This window comes from Procambarus clarkii, chromosome 15, assembly GCF_040958095.1.
Source record: "Procambarus clarkii isolate CNS0578487 chromosome 15, FALCON_Pclarkii_2.0, whole genome shotgun sequence".
Lineage (NCBI taxonomy): Eukaryota > Metazoa > Arthropoda > Malacostraca > Decapoda > Cambaridae > Procambarus > Procambarus clarkii.
This window is the reverse complement of record NC_091164.1, coordinates 27936070-27955322: the sequence shown is the minus strand read 5'-3', so window position 1 is coordinate 27955322 and position 19253 is coordinate 27936070.

Below are 19253 nucleotides of genomic sequence, written 5' to 3'. Positions count from 1 at the left end.
CCTTATGGCCGCCTCTCTTTCCCCTCATTTGTAGAGCTTCTTTTTGTTGTTCCTGCTCGATCTTGGCAAGTTCGAGCTTCAATTTTATAGTTGTCAGAGCATGTCTATCTGCAATAGAATAATTTTCGTGAGTTTCAGAGTCAATCTTCCCTTCATCTAAGAGGGGATCCAATATTAAATTGTGCAAGTCATTTTTGTTGGCTCCATGGGGAGCATCTAGTTGATACTCGTGTGCAAGAGTTTGTAATTCGGTCCTCTTGGCACGACTTAAGTTCCCTATTTCACCTGCTGGATCGTTACGAAAACCTTGGAGACGACACATGGTGAAAGATAGCAAATAAATGTACAACGAATATATTTGTGATATGGAAAGTGTCAGTAACAGGATAACGTGGCAACTGGTAACTATCCTGTGGAATTTAATATTTAACAATTAAAGTTAATTTTAATATGGTAAATGATTAGTCAATCAAAATCGCAGGAAATCTTGTACCCAGTACACAATGTAAGAGAATATGGGCAAGAAAATCCTACTAAATAAATGAAACTGAGTTTCTAAAACAAATGAAACATTGATTTGTTCCAGAAGTGAATAAAGTAGTCCAAGAACGTAGGCATACCTTGCCGAGTTTCTATAGGACAGGAGCAAGGGTTTTCCCACTAAATGAAATATGATACTTACAAAATTAGCGAACTTTGTGCTCTGAAAAAAGAAAGCTAATTCCTTACCTAAGTAAATATCATCATCTCTGACCGACGTGTAGGGGTGCGAGTGTCAACTGGTGACGAGAACTGCTGTTGAGGTCCCAACTCAGCAACGTAGTCCGTGCTAGAGGAACTATGGCCCTCTGTATCCTCCTTTGGTCGGATTGCAGAAGATAGGGTGCTGTGACCCGAAGACAAACCAAAGTACCAGGGTACCAAAATGATGATCTGCCGGAATGTGAGAAATATCCTAGGGACAAAAAGGGTGGAATACACGAGTAATAACATTGCGGGAGAGATGACCAATTAAGAGAATGACTGAGGCCTACAGTCACCACGTAATCCAAAGTTATCCAACACTCACAATATGCTACCCTCGGAATGCACAAAATACACAGCACCATATAAATATGAAAAGTAATGAAAATATTGAAAAGCGCCTGTATCAAAGCCAAGTACACTTACCACAAATTTATGTTCCAGTACTAGTACCTGAGTGAAGCTCCTTGGTCAAGCCCCCATAAAATGTGACGGGAAAGTGTAGATGGTAATGCAGTCTTCACTTTGGCTGATGTTAATGCCTAATCACATTTAGAGAAAAAAAAGAAAAACAAAAATGTTGACTGCTTGGCTGTTGTCTGTGGTAAAATAAGGGAAGACAAACAAAACACATAGTATGAACAATGAAACTTTAATTAACTTAAAAACAAATTATGAATAAGACTATTCCTTGGTTATGTACAGTGCAAATTAACAAGTCAAAAAAACAAGTCTCCTCAGCTCTCTCTTGCCTATTTATTGCCTGTCCTACCTGTCCTCATTACAATCGACTTGAGAATTGTCCAGGACGAACCGAAACGTCGTCGTCCCTTCAACTTCTAGTGTGTTGTCTGGTCAACATACTTCAGCCACGTTATTGTGACTCATCGCCTGCAAGTCAAAAAAATATAACATAAAAATAAGAACTGTGGTGACGTTACTCTACAAATATAATAAAGACAGAAAAATGATTAACAGGTGCTGAGAATATAGCGCTAGCTGAGAACATCCACCAATAAACAGAGCGTATATAAGTTGGTTGTTACAGCTTGAGAGCACAGGATATTCTAACTTCAGTGACTGGTTCAGGGCCCAGACATCGGCTAGGTAGAGGGCGCTGAAGTGCAGAGGTGCATTAGTGCAGACGTCAATTCATAATCAGAAGCAGGCAGGCTGGAAATGGTAGTTTGGTGATCGGCGACGAGGGAGGGGGAGGGTGGAGAGCGAGTGTGATGATACGTTTGCGCCTGGCAAAACGTATTTGTCTCAATATTTACTACACTTGCTTTTAGTATTTAGATGTTTTATTTTCGTATTTAACAATACATCTTCAGATGGGTCAAAACCCTTCTGAAGATGAATTATATATATATATATATATATATATATATATATATATATATATATATATATATATATATATATATATATATATATATATATATATATATATATATATATATATATATATATATATATATATATATATATATATATATATATATATATATATATATATATATATATATATATATATATATATTTGGCTGATTATAGGGCGTAGTGGGTTACCTGGTTTATGCGTTTTAACATTGCCGTAGGCATATCCTAAGCCATAGTCGCCTTGAAGTTTATTGAAATGCACACTACCTTTCTTTGCGTTGATTGCTGTAATTGTTTTGTTTACTTTCCGCTTAAGGTCTTCTACGGGGTTCCTCGTGATTCGTTGAAATTTGGAGTCGTCACTAAGAGGTTTTCGGTGAGGTGACAGAGTTTTGCCAGAACACGAATCAATGGGTATAAATTGGGTATGAAAACATAAGGAATGGAAGTAACTGCAGAAGGCCTATTGGCCCATACTTCCTCCTGCTGCTTCTATGTTGATTCTGGGTGTTGAAGTGGGTAGAATATAGTTGTGCATTAAATGGCTGTTGAATGCTGGTGTTGACTTTTTGATGTAGTGCCTCGCTGATGTCGAGTCTCCTGCAATTGCTGTATTTGTCTATGATTTCTGTGTTGCTTGTTAGGATTTTTCTGGTGTTGGTCTGGTTATGAGAAGAGATTATATGTCCCTTGATGGAGCCCTGTTGTTTGTGCATTGTTAATCGCCTAGAAAGAGACGTTTTCTTGCCTATATACAGAGTTCTTTCGAGCCTACAGTTGCCAAGCGGGCATGTGAAGGCATAGACGTCTATGGTTTCCTTCAGGGAGTTCTGTTTAGTATCTGGAGATTTTTTCATAAGTATGTTGACCGTTTTTTTTATTGTTGTTTTTGTAGTAGATTATCAATTGTATTTTCTGATTTTTGTCTGTAGGGATAACGCTCCTGTCAATAATATCTTTCAGGACTCTTTCCTCCGTTTTATGAGCCTTAAAAAAGAAGTTCCTGTAAAACAGTCTAATAGGGGGTACAAGTGTTGTGTTAGTTGACTCTTCAGAGGTTGCATGGCATTTCACCTTTCTTTTTATGACGTCTTCAACAAAACCATTAGAGAAGCTATTGTTGACTAGGACCTGCCTTACCCTACAGAATTCTTCATCGACTTGCTTCCATCCTGAGCTGTGGCTGAGAGCCCAGTCGATGTAAGTGTTGACATCACTCCTCTTGTACCTGTCTGGGCAGTCGCTAGTGGCATTGAGTCACATTCCTATGTTTGTTTCCTTAGTGTAGACTGCAGTGTGGAAGCCTCTGTTCCTTTCCATGACTGTTACATCTAGAAAGGGCAGCTTCCCATCATTCTCCATCTCGTGAGTGAAACTCAACACAGAATTCTGCTCGAATGTCTCCTTCAGCTGCTGCAGACGTCTGACATCAGGTACCTGCATAAAAATGTCATCAACATACCTGCAGTATATGGCGGGTTTCAAGTCCATGTCAACTAAGACCTTCTGCTCGATGGTACCCATGTAGAATTTCTCGAACAGGACACCTAGGGGAAAATCCATGGCGATCCCATCTACTTGCTTATTCATGTGTCCATCTGGAATCAAGAAGGGTGCCTTTTTAGTGCAGGCTTGGAGTAGCTTCCTAAGTATGTTTTCTGGTATGTCAAGAGGAGTACAAGCAGGATCACGATACTCTCTGTCCACTATCATCCCGATTGTTTCATCCACAGGTACGTTGGTAAATAGTAACTGTACATCCAACGAGGCTCTTATCCCTGTGACCCTTACTCCCCGCAGTAAGTCAACAAATTCCTTTGGGGACTTCAGGCTGAAAGCACAACGTACATAAGGAGTCAGCAACCAGTTGAGTCGGCTAGCCAGTCTGAATGTGGGTGTGGGTATCTGGCTAATGATTGGCCAAAGTGGGTTTCCAGCCTTGTTGGTCTTGACATTCCCATACCCATAACCAGGTTTGTATTCCCCAATAACCTTAGGCAGGTGGAGTCCGGATTTCTTGGCGTTCACAGTTTCGATCAATCTGTTTACCTTCGTTTTCAAATCGGTTGTAGTGCCCTTTGTTGCCACTTTGGAATTTAGTTTGGTCGCAGAGTATGAGGTTCAATTTTGACAGATATTCGTCCTTTTTTTTAAGAATAACGTATATTGGCGACTTGTTACTTCTCTTGTCGACTATCTCCTTATTCTCACGAAGGCTCTTAGCTGCCGCTTTGAGCTCGGCGGACAGTTTGGTGTTTCTGTAGTTACCTCGAGTCTTTTCTCCTTCTGCAATAAGTTCTGCTTGCAAGGTGTGTTTAGTGGTAACCTTCTTTTGTGTCTCCAGGTCGAATATGTCGTCCAATAGGAACTCCAACTCCACTTTCCAGGCCATCTCACTTGGTCTGGACTTTCACGTGATAGTTTATACCCAGATTTAAGAGAGTGATTTGGTCCTCAGGGAGGTTGATTCCAGCAAGGTTTAAGAAGCCATATCTGGGTCGTGGAATCGCCATAGGACCTCCAAATAATGCTGTCAGGTTTCTTGATGATCCTGGTTTCTTTGCTGTAGCGATGTCGATCTGTAAGGATGTCGAGGTGTTGGTCGATTCGAGTTCGGAGGTCTTCGTCGATGTTGGTGTTTCTCCATTGGTCAGTAGCATGAAGTAGTTGCATTTTGCTCTTGTTGATTTTATTTTCTGCCTTGTGCGTCTGTTTCGGTGCCTTTAATGTTCTGTTATTTCTAAAATTTCTCCACGCCCTTGTACTTTGTTGCTTTGCTAGATATATACTCTAGTGTTAATGTCACGGATTCTACTACACACACTCCGTAAATTTAATTTTATTCTCATTATTTCAATCATTGCATTTCTTTGACATCCAAGGATAATTCTCATAGCCTCATTCTGTATCAACTCTCGTGTTTTATTTCTTCCTTGCCCTGTGTATGACAAAACGGGTGCTGCGTAGTCTATCAGGGAAAGAAGAGTGCTTATGTAGAACATCCTCAAGATAGGTACCCCAACACCTATAACAGAAAATGCTATCGCCTTTAGAGGATGCAGTCGGCCTTTACATAACGTGCTAAAATGATTTATTTCAGTATTTTTACTCTGGCATGTGTACCCAACATACATACCTAGATACTTCTGAACACGGCTCAGTTCCTTGCCATTTAGCGTAGATGTCATATTACTTCGTTTCCTATAATCATATTTAGTTTTCAACAGCAGTTTGAATTTTTTTACCAGAAGTGCCTTATATAGGAAGGTCATCAGCATATATGATTGTCGTGACCCCTGGAGGATACATCTCTGATGCTAATCTGTTCATTAATACATTGAATAAGACGAGACTTAAAACTCCCCCTTAAGGGGGTACCTAACTGAAACTTCCTCTCCTCAGACATGTATCCTTTGTAATACACCTGACCTTTCCTCAGACATGTATCCTTTGTAATACACCTGACATTTCCTCAGACATGTATCCTTGGTAATACACCTGACCTTTCCTCAAACATGTATCCTTTGTAATACACCTGACCTTTCCTCAGACATGTATCCTTGGTAATACACCTGACCTTTCCTCAGACATGTATCCTTTGTAATACACCTGACCTTTCCTCAGACATGTATCCTTTGTAATACACCTGACCTTTCCTCAGACATGTATCCTTTGTAATACACCTGACCTTTCCTCAGACATGTATCCTTTGTAATACACCTGATCTTTCCTCAGACATGTATCCTTTGTAATACACCTGACCTTTCCTCAGACATGTATCCTTTGTAATACACCTGACCTTTCCTCAGACATGTATCCTTTGTAATACACCTGACCTTTCCTCAGACATGTATCCTTTGTAATACACCTGACCTTTCCTCAGACATGTATCCTTTGTAATATACCTGATCTTTCCTCAGACATGTATCCTTAGTAATGTACCTGATCTTTCCTCAGACATGTATCCTTGGTAATACACCTGACCTTTCCTCAGACATGTATCCTTGGTAATACACCTGACCTTTCCTCAGACATGTATCCTTAGTAATGTACCTGACCTTTCCTCAGACATGTATCCTTAGTAATGTACCTGACCTTTCCTCAGACATGTATCCTTGGTAATATACCTGACCTTTCCTCAGACATGCATCCTTGGTAATACACCTGACCTTTCCTCAGACATGCATCCTTGGTAATACACCTGACCTTTCCTCAGACATGCATCCTTGGTAATACACCTGACCATTTCTCTCTTGTAGATAATCTCGTATCCAATGTAGCAATCTTCCTGTTATTCCCAGATTGGCTAATTCGTATAAGATTACTTCCCCATTGGCTTTATTAAATGTTCCGTGTAGATCAACTAAATCTCTACAGTTGTCATCCACATTAGACAAACTCTTTATGAGACACCAAACACGTTATTCGACATGTTATCGCCTACAAGGAAGAGTAGTCGATTTAGCAACATAATTTTCAGCATTTTACAAAAGCAGGATGTTAAGAATACAGGCCTGTAACCTCCATCCAGGGGGTTGGTGCCCCTTGACACGTTCAATACTACTCAGCCACCGACTGTACAAAAGTATTGGGAAGTCTTCTGACTTATAACCCCCAATACCCGACAGCGCTCGTGAGTATTTTGGGCACATAATTCTTCAAAATACTTCAACAGCTTGGACAGCATGAGCATCAAAGTTCCAATAATTTTGTACAATCTGTGGCTGAGCGGTTATAGTATTGGACGTGCCAAAGGACATGTGGGCTCTGGCTGACCGAGTTCGAATCCTTCACGGGTCAAGATTTTCTTGATGCATGTTGGTTTGAGGACCATTCAAGCTTGGCACACAATTGATGGTCATGCTGCCCTAGCTGTTGAAGTGATTTGATGAAATTTCTGAGCCCAAAATAGTCACGAGCGCTGTCGAGTATTGCGTTTATAAGTCAGACAACTTCCTAAACAGCCAACAACTAACAGTCTGCACGTGAAGGCTCTGCCAATATTGGCCGAGTGTACGAATCATGAATTGGAAATGGCTTTCATAAATATATTATGGGACAATAGTGGAAAACAAGTTTCATGTCTAATCTCGTTGTTTTCGTAAAGGTTTCACGTTGACGGTTAACAACTAGTTGGAATGCTAATTTGGTTAACTAATGAACATTTAGCGAATGAACATTTTAGTCACTGAAAATTCTGGAGTCATGCATGCCCTGATACCGCTTAGGCAACTGTGATACCGGACTCAATGTGCCAGTCAGGCACTGAACTTACCTAGTTGTGCTAGTGGGAGTTGAGCTTTGGCTCTTTGATCCCACCTCTCAACTGTCAATCAACTGGTGTACATCGCATAAGCAACCACTTATGCGAAGGCTGGAAAAATTTCAAGAAGGTGGCTTCATGCTGTATAAGAAAGGAGCAGGTTGGCCAAGTGTGTCTTCATAAGGATTGAAGAATTTCAGGAGGCGCTTTCCTATGATTTGGACAAAGCATCGGCTGAGCAGGCCAGGAAATGAATTCAGGTGTTAAATATGTATGTTAATGTTTGGGACTGAATCATCTATCACCATGATGTTCTGTTCTGATATTTTACAGACGTATGAACTGAACTATTGTTGTAGTCCACTGAACTGAAACAAATATGCCTTATATTGAGTTGATAATGACTGCAAACCGTTTAATGACAGTTCATAGATTATTAAATTTAGACACGTATTTAATAGAGTGAATAGTCTGTATAACTCATGTACTTCAAAGACTGAATAGCAGTAAGTTACCAATCCGAAAAGTTCCTTTACCAATTATCAATGATCCACTACCAATCAACAACGTTCCATTATTACCCAGGTATGTTCTTCACCAGCTTAGCAACATTTCACTACTAATCAGTAGCATTATGCTACTAATCTTCATGATTTCAACCAGTAATATTCCATTACGAATCAGAAACGTCCCTCTGCAAATAGATAACATTCCACTACAGATCTGAACATTTTCACTACAATTCCCTAACATTCCACTACCAATCAACAGTGTTATAAAATCTTTAGTCATCTATTACACATCAGCAAAATTGCACTATCAATCATCAACGTTACACTTTTAATCAACAACAATCCAAAACCAATCAGCAACATCCCTTTAATTATCAGGAAACTTTCCATTGTCAGCCAGAAATGTTCTACAGTCAATTAGCCACATTACACAACTAGTCCACAACGTTCCACTACAAGCAATCATTCCACAGCAACTCAGCACCGTTCTAGAAACAGTCAGCAACAGTCCAATATTGGCAACAGTATAATACTAATCAGAAATATTTGACACTCGTTCAGCAAAGTTTCATTGCAATTAATAACATTCCATACCCAATAAGCACCACAACTACAAATCAACAACATTTCAATATTAATCAAAAACTTTTTATTACCAATCAGCAACAACACAAAATCAATCACTTTCCACTAATAATCAGCAACATTCCGCAACCAATTAGTATTGTTTCACAAACAAGAGCAACGTTCCAGTGCCAGTCAGCAAAGTTCCAGTGCCAATGAGCAAAGTTCCAGTGCCAATCAGCAAAGATCCAGTGCCAATCAGCAAAGTTCCAGCGCCAATCAGCAAAATTTCAGTGCCAATGAGCAAAGTTCCAGTGCCAATCAGCAAAGATCCAATGCCAATCAGCAAAGTTCCAGCGCCAATCAGCAAAGTTACAGTGCCAATCAGCAAGGTTCCAGGGCCAATGAAGAAATTTAAAGGGCCAATGAGCAAAGATCCAGTGTCAATCAGCAAAGTTCCAGTGCCAATCAGCAAAGTTCCAGTGCCACTCAGCAAATTTCCAGTGCCACTCAGAGAAGTTCCACTGTACATCAGAATCTTAACTACTGATAGGCAACATTCCACTACCAATCAGCAGCCTTTCACTATAAATCTGAAGCATGAGTTCTCCGCCTCGTCAGTGTTGCTCACGGGCTGGTGAGTTCCAGTCTCAATTCCTCCACTAAAGTGCTTTTGGCAATCCGCCTCAAATTGCTTTCTCGGCAGTCGGTCTCCTGGACGCGTTACTGGAATTCTTCTTCCCTTTCCACCTCAAACCACTGAAGAATTCTTGGAAAGGTCGATCACATTCCGATGCGGAAGAAAATGTACGACATTCATTTTCATGGTAACAAGATTTCCATTGTTCTTTGAATACGAAGATACACGATAATGAGTGTTTTTCAGTTCATCGAATCTTTACACATTTAAATTTCTTTCCTAAATACTACTATTTTTATAATCATATAGTTAAGTGTATTAAACAAATCTCTGGTCGTGCCCTGTATCCCAATATGGACACATCTTCAGAAAGACACATCTACTAATGAGAAAGTTCAACACCAGGCGACAAAAATCATTACTGAACTAGGTCAATTCTCAAACCAGGAATGGCTGAGGGCCTCAGGGTAAACAGCACTACAAACAAGACATGACAGGGTGGATCTCATTAAAACTCAATATACTGAGCAGTTTGGAGTATATTGATCCAGATAACAATTCAAAAGATCATTTGTAACACAACAATTGTTTCAAGTTCAACAAACCACAGTGGAGAAAAGATTTTTTTTTTTACTTATAGGGTTACAGACATATAGATAAAATCACATCAGGAGAAATGGAAAGATCGACCATCACGATCGGACAAAAGTGCCCCAAAGAATGAGGTGATTTGATAAAATACATGCCCAAGATTACCATTAGAGTGCCGGCGGGATGATGGGGAATTAACCTCGGCTACCATTATCTTTTGTCCGGTCGTGATGGTCGAGTGGTTAAGGTGTCCTGTACTCACCTAATTGTACTCACCTAATTGTGCTTGCGGGGGTTAAGCTTTGGCTCTTTGGTCCCGCCTCTCAACTGTCAATCAACTAGTGTACAGATTCCTGAGCCTACTGGGTTCTATCATATCTACATTTGAAACTGTGTATGGAGTCAGCCTCCACCACATCACTTCCTAGTGCATTCCATTTATAAACACTGAAAAAATTCTTACTAACGTCTCTGTGGCTCATCTGGGTACTAAGTTTCCACCTGTGTCCCCTTGTTCGTGTCCCACCCGTGCTGAAGAGTTTGTCTTTGTCCACCCTGTCAATTCCCATGAGAATTTTGTAGGTGGTTATCATGTCTCCCCTTACTTTTCTGTTTTCCAGGGATGTGAGGTTCATCTCTTTAGTTTTTCCTCGTAGCTCAATCCTCTCAGTTCCGGGACGAGCCTGGTGGCATACCGCTGAATCTTCTCTAACTTTGTCTTGTGTTTAACTAGGTATGGACTCCAGGCTGGAGCTGCATACTCCAGGATTGGTCTTACATAAGTGGTATACAGGGTTCTGAAAGATTCCTTACACAAGTTTCTAAAGGCACTTCTTATGTTGCTCAGTCTAGCATATGCCGCTGATGATATTCTTTTGATGTTGGCCTCTGGGGACAGGTTCAGTGTGATATCAACCCCCAGATCCTTCTCTCTATTTGACTCTTGCAGGATTTCCCCTCCCAGATGATACCTTGTGTTCAGCCTCCTGCTCCCTTCGCCTAATTTCATCACCTTACACTTTCCTGAGTTGAACTTTAGCAGTCATTTTCTAGACCATTCCTCCAGTTTATCCAGGTCATCCTGTAGTCTCTGTCTATCTTCATCCGTCTTGATTCTTCTCTAAATTTTTGCATCATCAGCAAACATTGAGAGGAATGAGTCTATACCCTCTGGAAGATCGTTCACATATATTAGAAACAGGATGGGGCCAAGTACTGAGCCCTGTGGGACTCCGCTGGTGACATCTCGCCACTCTGATGTCTCCCCCTCACCGTTACTCGCTGTTTCCTGTTGCTTAAGTACTCCCTTATCCACTGGAGCACCTTCCCTTTTACTCCTGCCTGTTGCTCCAACTTTTTTAACAGCTTTTTATGGGGTACTGTGTCAAAAGCTTTTTGGCAATCCAGGAAAATGCAGTCGGCCCACCCTTCCCTTTCCTGCCTAATTTTCGTTGCCTGGTCATAAAATTCTATTAAACCTGTGAGGAACGATTTTCCATGTCTGAACCCATGTTGGTGGTGCGTTACAAAGTTATTTCCCTCCAGATGCTCTACGAGCCTTTCCCTCACGATCTTCTCCATCACCTTGCAATGTATACAAGTTAAGGAAACTGGCCTGTATTTCAGTGCCTCTTGCCTGTCACCCTTTTTGTATATTGGGACCACGTTAGCTGTCTTCCAACTTTCTGGTAAGTCTCCTGTTTCCAGTGACCTGTTATACACCATAGAGAGTGGCACACTTAGTGCTTCTGCACCTTCCTTTAGTATCCATGGTGAGATTCTGTCAGGCCTAACAGCCTTTGTCACATCCAGCTCCAGCAGACACCTTTTGACCTCATCACTGGTGAGGTCAAATTCCTCCAAGGTTGCTTGGTTTGCCGCCTCCTCATTTAGTGCAGGGGCTTCTCCTTGTTCTATTGTGAAGACCTCCTGGAATCTCTTGTTGGGTTCTTCATACACCTCCTTGTCATTCTCTGTGTATCTGTTCTTCCCTTTTCGCAGCTTCATCACTTGTTCCTTCACTGCTGTTTTCCTCCTGATGTGGCTGTGGAGCAGCTTTGGTTGGGTCTTGGCTTTACTCGCGATGTCATTTTCAAACTGTCTCTCTGCTTCCCTCCTCACTCTAAGGTACTCATTTCTGGCCCTCTGGTACCTCTCCCTGCTCTCTGGTGTTCTGTTATTTCTGTAGTTTCTCCATGTTCTTTTACTCAGCTGCTTCGCTACCTTGCATTCCTGGTTGAACCATGGGTTTTTCTGTTGTTTTTCGTTTTTCTCCTTTTGGACGGGGATAAACCTATATGCAGCTTCCTGGCACTTCTGGGTGACAAAATCCATCATGACCTGCACATTTTTGTCTCTAAGTTCTGTTTCCCATGGTATTGCCATGAGGAAGTTCCTCATCTCGTCATATTTTCCTCTTCGGTAATTCAGTCTTTTTCCCTCCGCTCCCATCCTTGGATAGGTTATCCCTTCCTCCACCAAGTACTCAAAGGTCAGTACACTGTGGTCACTCATTCCTATGGGGGCTTCAACTTTGATTTCCCTTATTTCTGACTCATTCAGGGTGAATATCAAGTCAAGTCTAGCTGGTTCATCATTGCCTCTCCCTCTTGTGGGTTCCTTGACATGCTGACTCACAAAATTTCTTGTTGCCACTTCCAAGAGTTTAGCTCTCCACGTATCTGCACCACCATGTGGGTCCCCATTCTCCCAGTCTACCTTTCCATGGTTAAAATCGCTCATGATTAAGAGTCTTGAACCATTCCTGCAGGCAACTGAAGCTGCTCTCTCTATTATATTAATGGTGGCCATATTGTTCCTATCAAACTCCTGTCTGGGTCTTCTGTCATTTAGGGGAGGGTTGTAAATGACTGCCACTATTATCTTAGGTCCACCCATTTTTATAGTTCCTGTTATGTAATCTCTGAATCCATCACAGCCCGGAATTTCTATCTCATCAAAACTCCAGTCCTTCCTTATCAGCAGGGCCACTCCTCCTCCTCTCCCTTCCCTCTCTTTCCTTACTATATAGTAGTCCTTTGGAAACACAGCATCTGTTATGACTCCTGACAATTTTGTTTCCGTTAGTCCTATTACATCAGGGTTTTCTTCTTGCACCCTTTCTGCCAGTTCACTTGCTTTATTGGTAATCCCATCAATGTTTGAGTACATTACCTTGAAGCTCACTTTCTTATATCCAATTTCACCCTCACTCCCCACAAGTGTAAGAGGTTGTTCTATGGTCATTGCTACTTGGGTAGGCTCATCCTCCTGTGAGGTAGTTTCCAGGGGTTCAGGGAGAGGTGGAGTGGGGGATGGAGGGCTTTGGTCTTCCTCAGGCCTGCTTGGGGCAGGAAGAAGTCCTGGGGGTGAGGGAGTAGGGATTGCTTGGGGAGAGGGCACGCTCTCCTGCGGTCCGGTCACAAGATTACCATCAGAGTGCCAGCGGGATGATGGGGAATTAGCCTCGGCTACCCTCATCTTTTGTGTGATGGTGATGGTCGAGTGGTTAAGGTGTCCTGTACACCATTTGCAGAATGCTCCTGGCAGTATGGGTTCGAGTCACTTCTGGGGTGTGAGTTTCAGTTGCATATATGCCTGGGTACCATGCTTTTACAAGATAAACATGCTATAAAAAAATGTTTTCATGTGTTTTTCATACGAGGGATATCTTCTAAACCTCTTTACCTATTGCTTTGAAATTTTGAAGCCATTTTGCATTCAAATAGGCATGTGTTTTTATATACCTCCTATATACATGCCTCCCTGTGACCGGAAGAAAACATGCTTTTATGAAAAACAGTGTCATCTTTTGGACATAAGAGCAACACACACTATAGTCTCGAAAAGTTCTTCACCGATTGCTTTGAAATTTTGATACAACGTTCCTTTCTAATACGCACATGTTTTTATATAGCTACTATATAGATGCCACACCTCTGACAGGTAAAATCATACTCTTTGGGATAAACAGTGTCATCTGTTGCATGTAATAGCAACAAACGATATACTAAATATGTTATGATTCCATTTCAATGTTTCCGCCCTTGTACAAAAGTTAGAGTCAAGCAGTAGTTGACCTGACCCGACGTCACGGGGTATCTCTCCTGGGATTAGCTGTTTATATCACAAAATGGCCGGCGCCTTTGTCTTAAGCAGCATATAATGAATTATTTTACAGAATTCAGTAATTTAGAGAAATTCAAGTCTTGATTCAAATTGTATTCAATAGTATTCCTGTTCAAAGTATCAAGAGTATTCTCAATTGTCGGAATACTGAGTAAGTTATCATCAGTGACGTCACTAGCTGAGACTAGCCTTTGACGCGGAGCAATTTTGGCGACCCGGGGTCACAGGTCACCAAAGCCTTCCACATTTAGTAATTCTCAAAGGTCAAATAGCCATTTTGTAATTGGAAATAACCTTTCCCTAAGATGTCTGTGCAATTACCTTCTGTTTAAAAGAGTTCAACCATCTGGGTTGTTCAGTGCAACAGAGATTAGTTGTTGAACTTAAAACCCTGCTAGTAAACTTAGTGAACCTGGCGTAGGAATACCCCTCCAAGCCTCGTGGTGAGGAGGGCTAGAGGCAGTGTGGACCATTCAACAATTAGGAAAGGTCATCCATCTCCACCTCTCCTCTAGATCAGCACTACTTCTAGATGGTCGCATTAAAAGGTATAGTTTGCTACAGTTTTGTATAGGGAAATAGTTCATTTCATGCCTCGTAGGGAGTGTTAACTATAGGGAGTGATTTTATTTACTTTTTGTTTAGACTTTGCATATATAAACCAATTAGAAGAGAAGTAAATAGGATACGTGTGGGGTTAAGGGCGAGTAAGAGAAGATCAAAGACGAGAACCCCTAAAGACCCCCCCCCCCCCGTCCCGTGTTACAGAACGACGGGACAGGGAAGTGAGGAATGGTTGGGGGACGAGGGGATTGGGAGGGGGAAATGGTGGGGAGGACTGGGTGAGAGAGGAAGGTTGCTGTGGCTCAGCACTGCACATGCGTTGCTGAGCCACAGCAACGTGTGGCCAGGAAGAGCTATTATATCATCTATATAAATAAAAATGTAAATGTTTGTTTGTTAAAAATCGCAAATCTCCGAAAGTTCTTCACTGATTGCTTAGAAATTTTCACACAACGTTCCATTCGCATCCGCGCAGGTTTTTATATACATACTATGTTGATGTCATGTCTGTGACGGTAAAAAAAAAACATGCTTTTTCTGAAAAACTGCGTTTTTCATGTGTTTTTCATGTGAGGGAAATCTTCGAAACCTCTTTACCAATTGCTTTGAAATTTTGACACAACACTGCATTCGAACAGGTGATTTTTTTTATATATCTACTACATACATGCTTCACCTGTAACAGGACAAAACATGCTTTTTTAAGAAAAACAGCGCCATCTTTTGGACGTAAGAGCAACATGCACGCTATTCTAAAAATGTCACGAATTCCATTTCAATGTTTCCGATTGCATTGGTAAATTTTATTTCCATAATTTCGATTTATTTTTATTGAATTATTTTGTGTGACTGAATTGAAACTGAGCTGTGTTGTTTACCATACCGTTCATTTTATAAGAATAAGTATAGATGCCTCACCTGTGACAGGTAAAACTATGTTTTTCTTGAAAAACTACGCCATCTGTTGCATGTAAGAGCAACACACATGCTATACTAAAAATGTTTCAATTTCATTTCAATGTTTTGATTGCATTGATAAATTGAATTTTCATAGATTTTTATTTATTTTCATTTTGATTTAATTATTTTGTGTGAATTGCGTTGGAATTGAGCTGTGCTGTTTACCATATCATTCATTTTGTGAGTATAGTATATTTTTTTTATTTTTTCATATTTTCATTTAATTTTTTAACTGTTTTCTTATATTTCAGTGATGGGAACATCAGATCACTTGATGTTCCCAGTTTTCTGATAGGAACATCAGACCATTTGGGAAGGCATCGAACGAGGGAGTGGGGAATGGTGGGGATGACGAGGGGACGGAAGTGAGAGATGGTGGGGAGGACAAGGGGGACAAGGGAGGGGGTAATGGTGGGGAAGGACGAGGGGGCGTGGGAGTTTGGGATGGTGGAGATGGGGGGAACGGTGAATGGTGGGGTGGACCAAGGGACAGGGGAGTGGGGCATGGTGGGAAGGAAGAGGGGATGGTGGAGTGGGGAATGGAGTGGAGGACGAGAGGCCGGTGGAGTGGGGGATGGTTGGGAGGCCGAGGAGACGAGTGAGGGGGGAATGGTGGGGAGGACTGGGGGACAGGGAAGGTTGCTGAGCCACAGCAACATGTGGCCGGGTACTGCTAGTTTATCAATATAAATAAAAATGGAAATGTTTGTTTGTTCAAAATCGTTAATCTTCGAAAATTCTTCACCGATTGCTCTGAATTTTTCACACAACGTTCCATTCGCATCCGAGCGTTTTTTTTAAACATACTATATAGATGTCACGTCTGTGAAGGGCCAATACATGCTTTTTTGAAAAACTGGTTTTTTCATGTGAGTGAAATCTTCGAAACCTCTTTACTGATTGCTTTGAAATTTTGACACAACGTTGCATTCGAATAGGCGTGTGCTTTTATATACCTACTATGTGCATGCAACACCTGTGACAGGTAAAAACATGTTATTTTTTTAAACAGTGCCATCTGTTGCTCCCAAGAGCAACACATGCTATACTAAATATATTACAATTCCATTTCAATGTTTCCGATTGCATTGATAAATTGAATATTCATAGATTTCGATTTATTTTCATTTTTATTTAATTCTTTTGTGGGACATTACACTGGAATTGAGCTGTGTTGTTTGCCATACCGCTCATTTCGTGAGTATATATATTGATGCCACACCTGTGACAGGTAAGACCATGCTTTGTTTGAAAAATTGCGCCATCTGTTGCACGTAAGAGTAACACCCGCTATACTAAATATTTTATGATTCCATTTCAGTGTTTCCGATTGCATTGATGAACTGAAATTTCATCGATTTCAAGTTATTTTATTTTGATTTCATTATTTTGTCTTAGAATTGCCTTAGAATTGAGCTGTGTTTACCTTACCGTTCATTTCATGGGTATAGTTTATTTTTCAATTTTTGTCATTGTTTTTCAAATGGTTTTTAATTGTTGTTCTTATTTTTCAATGATGGGAACAACAGATCATTTGATGTTCCCAATTTTCTGAGGGGAATACCAGATCATTTGGGAATGCATCAGATAAGGGAGTGGGAGAATAGGGGGGGGGTGTGGACGAAGGGACGAGTGTGGGGATGGTGAGGACAACGAGGAGACATAGGAGGGGGTAATGGTGGGGAAGACGAGAGGACGGGGTAGTTGGGGACGATTGGAGGGGGAAGAATGGAGGGGAGGGGAAATGGAGAATGGGGGGGAGGGGGAAATGGAGAATGGGGGATGGTGGCGGTGGAAGAGGGGACAGGAAGGGGGCAATGGTAGGAAGGACGAGGGGATGGGGTAGTAGGAGAATGATAGGGAGGACGAGGGGATGGTAGGGAGGACGAGGGGATGGTGGAGTGAAGAATGGTTATGAGGACGAGGGGACAGAGGAGTGGGGAATGGTTGGGAGGACGGTGGGACGGGAGAGGGGGAAATAGAGGGGAGCACTGCGGGAAAGGGGAAGGTTACTGTGGCTCAGCATAGCACATGCCTTGCTGAGCAACGCATGTGCGTTGCTCAGCAAATATGCTACTATTACAGTTTAATGTTTCCAATTGCATTTAGTTGAAACTTCATTGATGTTTGATTTTCATTTTCATTTAATTATTTTGCGTGACATTAAGTTGGAATTGAGTTGTATTCTTTACTATACCTGTTACACCGTGAATATAGTATAATTTTAATTTTGTCATTGTTTTTCATTTATTTTTTTAAATGTTCTTCTTATTTTTCAGTCCAATTGGCAGTTGAATTTAGCTGTGTTGATTGATCTGCGTTTGAATATAATTATTTCATTAGTATTTTTTGTTTTGAAAACAAAGAAATGGACAGCGCATTTATTTCATAACTGCATATGTGCCACATCAGCCATGAATCCACCGGCTACAACGTTAACTGCGTTCTTCACGTTATGACTCATTTGCGAAAACACTGCTGTATTCGGAAGTGCCTACGTATTACACATGGAATACTGTGTATGAATGGGGGATGGTGGGTAGGACGAGGGGACCGGGGGGAGTGCTGGGGAGGACGAGGGAACGGGGGAAATGATTAGGAAGACAAGGGGATGGGGAACGGGGGAATGGTCGGGTGGGAGGAAGGGGGGGACAGGGAAGGGCTGCTGTGGCTCAGCATGCATTGCTGATCCACAGCCATTTATTTATCCATTTATTGCTAAATTTATTGCTATTATTATTAGAGCCAGAACCATTTATTGATACATTGCTGAGCCACAGCAATGCGTGGCCAGGAACAGCTAGTATATATATATATATATATATATATATATATATATATATATATATATATATATATATATATATATATATATATATATATATATATATATATATATATGAATGAAAACTCACACCCCAGAAGTGACTCGAACCCATACTCCCAGGAGCAACGCAACTGGTAACTACAGGGCGCCTTAATCCACTTGACCATCACGGCCGTCAAAAGGAAGTGATAGCCGAGGCTATTTGAGCCACTTCCCCGACGGCAACTCGGATGGTAATCTTGGGTATAGCATTTCACCAAATCACCTCATTCTTTGGGGCACACGTGAGGAACACAAATGCGAACAAGCCTGAATGGTCCCCAGGAGTATATGCGAATGAAAACTCACACCCCAGAAGTGACTCGAACCCATACTCCCAGGAGCAACGCAACTGGTAACTACAGGGCGCCTTAATCCACTTGACCATCAGTGGACCATATAGTCCACTGTGATTTCTGTGTTGTTTGCTAAGATTTCTCTGGTGATGGTTTGGTTGTGGGAAGAGACTATATGTTCCTTAATGGAGCCCTGTTGCTTATGCATCGTTAAACGCCTGGAAAGAGATGTTGTTGTCTTGCCTATATACAGAGTTTTTTGAGACTTACAGTCCCCAAGAGGGCATTTGAAGGCATAGACGACGTTGGTCTCTTTTAAAGCGTTCTGCTTTGTGTATGGAGAGTTTCTCAGTAGGCTGGCCGTTTTTTTGGTTTTATAGTAAATTGTCAGTTGTATCTTCTGATTTTTGTCTGTAGGGATAACGTTTCTACTAACAATATCTTTCAGGACCCTTTCCTCCATTTTATGGGCTGTGGAAAAGAAGTTCCTGTAAAATAGTCTAATAGGGGGTATAGGTGTTGTGTTAGATGTCTCTTCAGAGATTGCATGGCGTTTCACTTTCCTTCTTATGATGTCTTCCACGAAACCATTGGAGAAGCCGTTGTTGACTAGGACCTGCCTTACCCTACAGAGTTCTTCGTCGACTTGCTTCCATTCTGAGCTGTGGCTGAGGGCACGGTCGACATAAGCGTTAACAACACTCCTCTTGTACCTGTCCGGGCAGTCACTGTTGGCATTCAG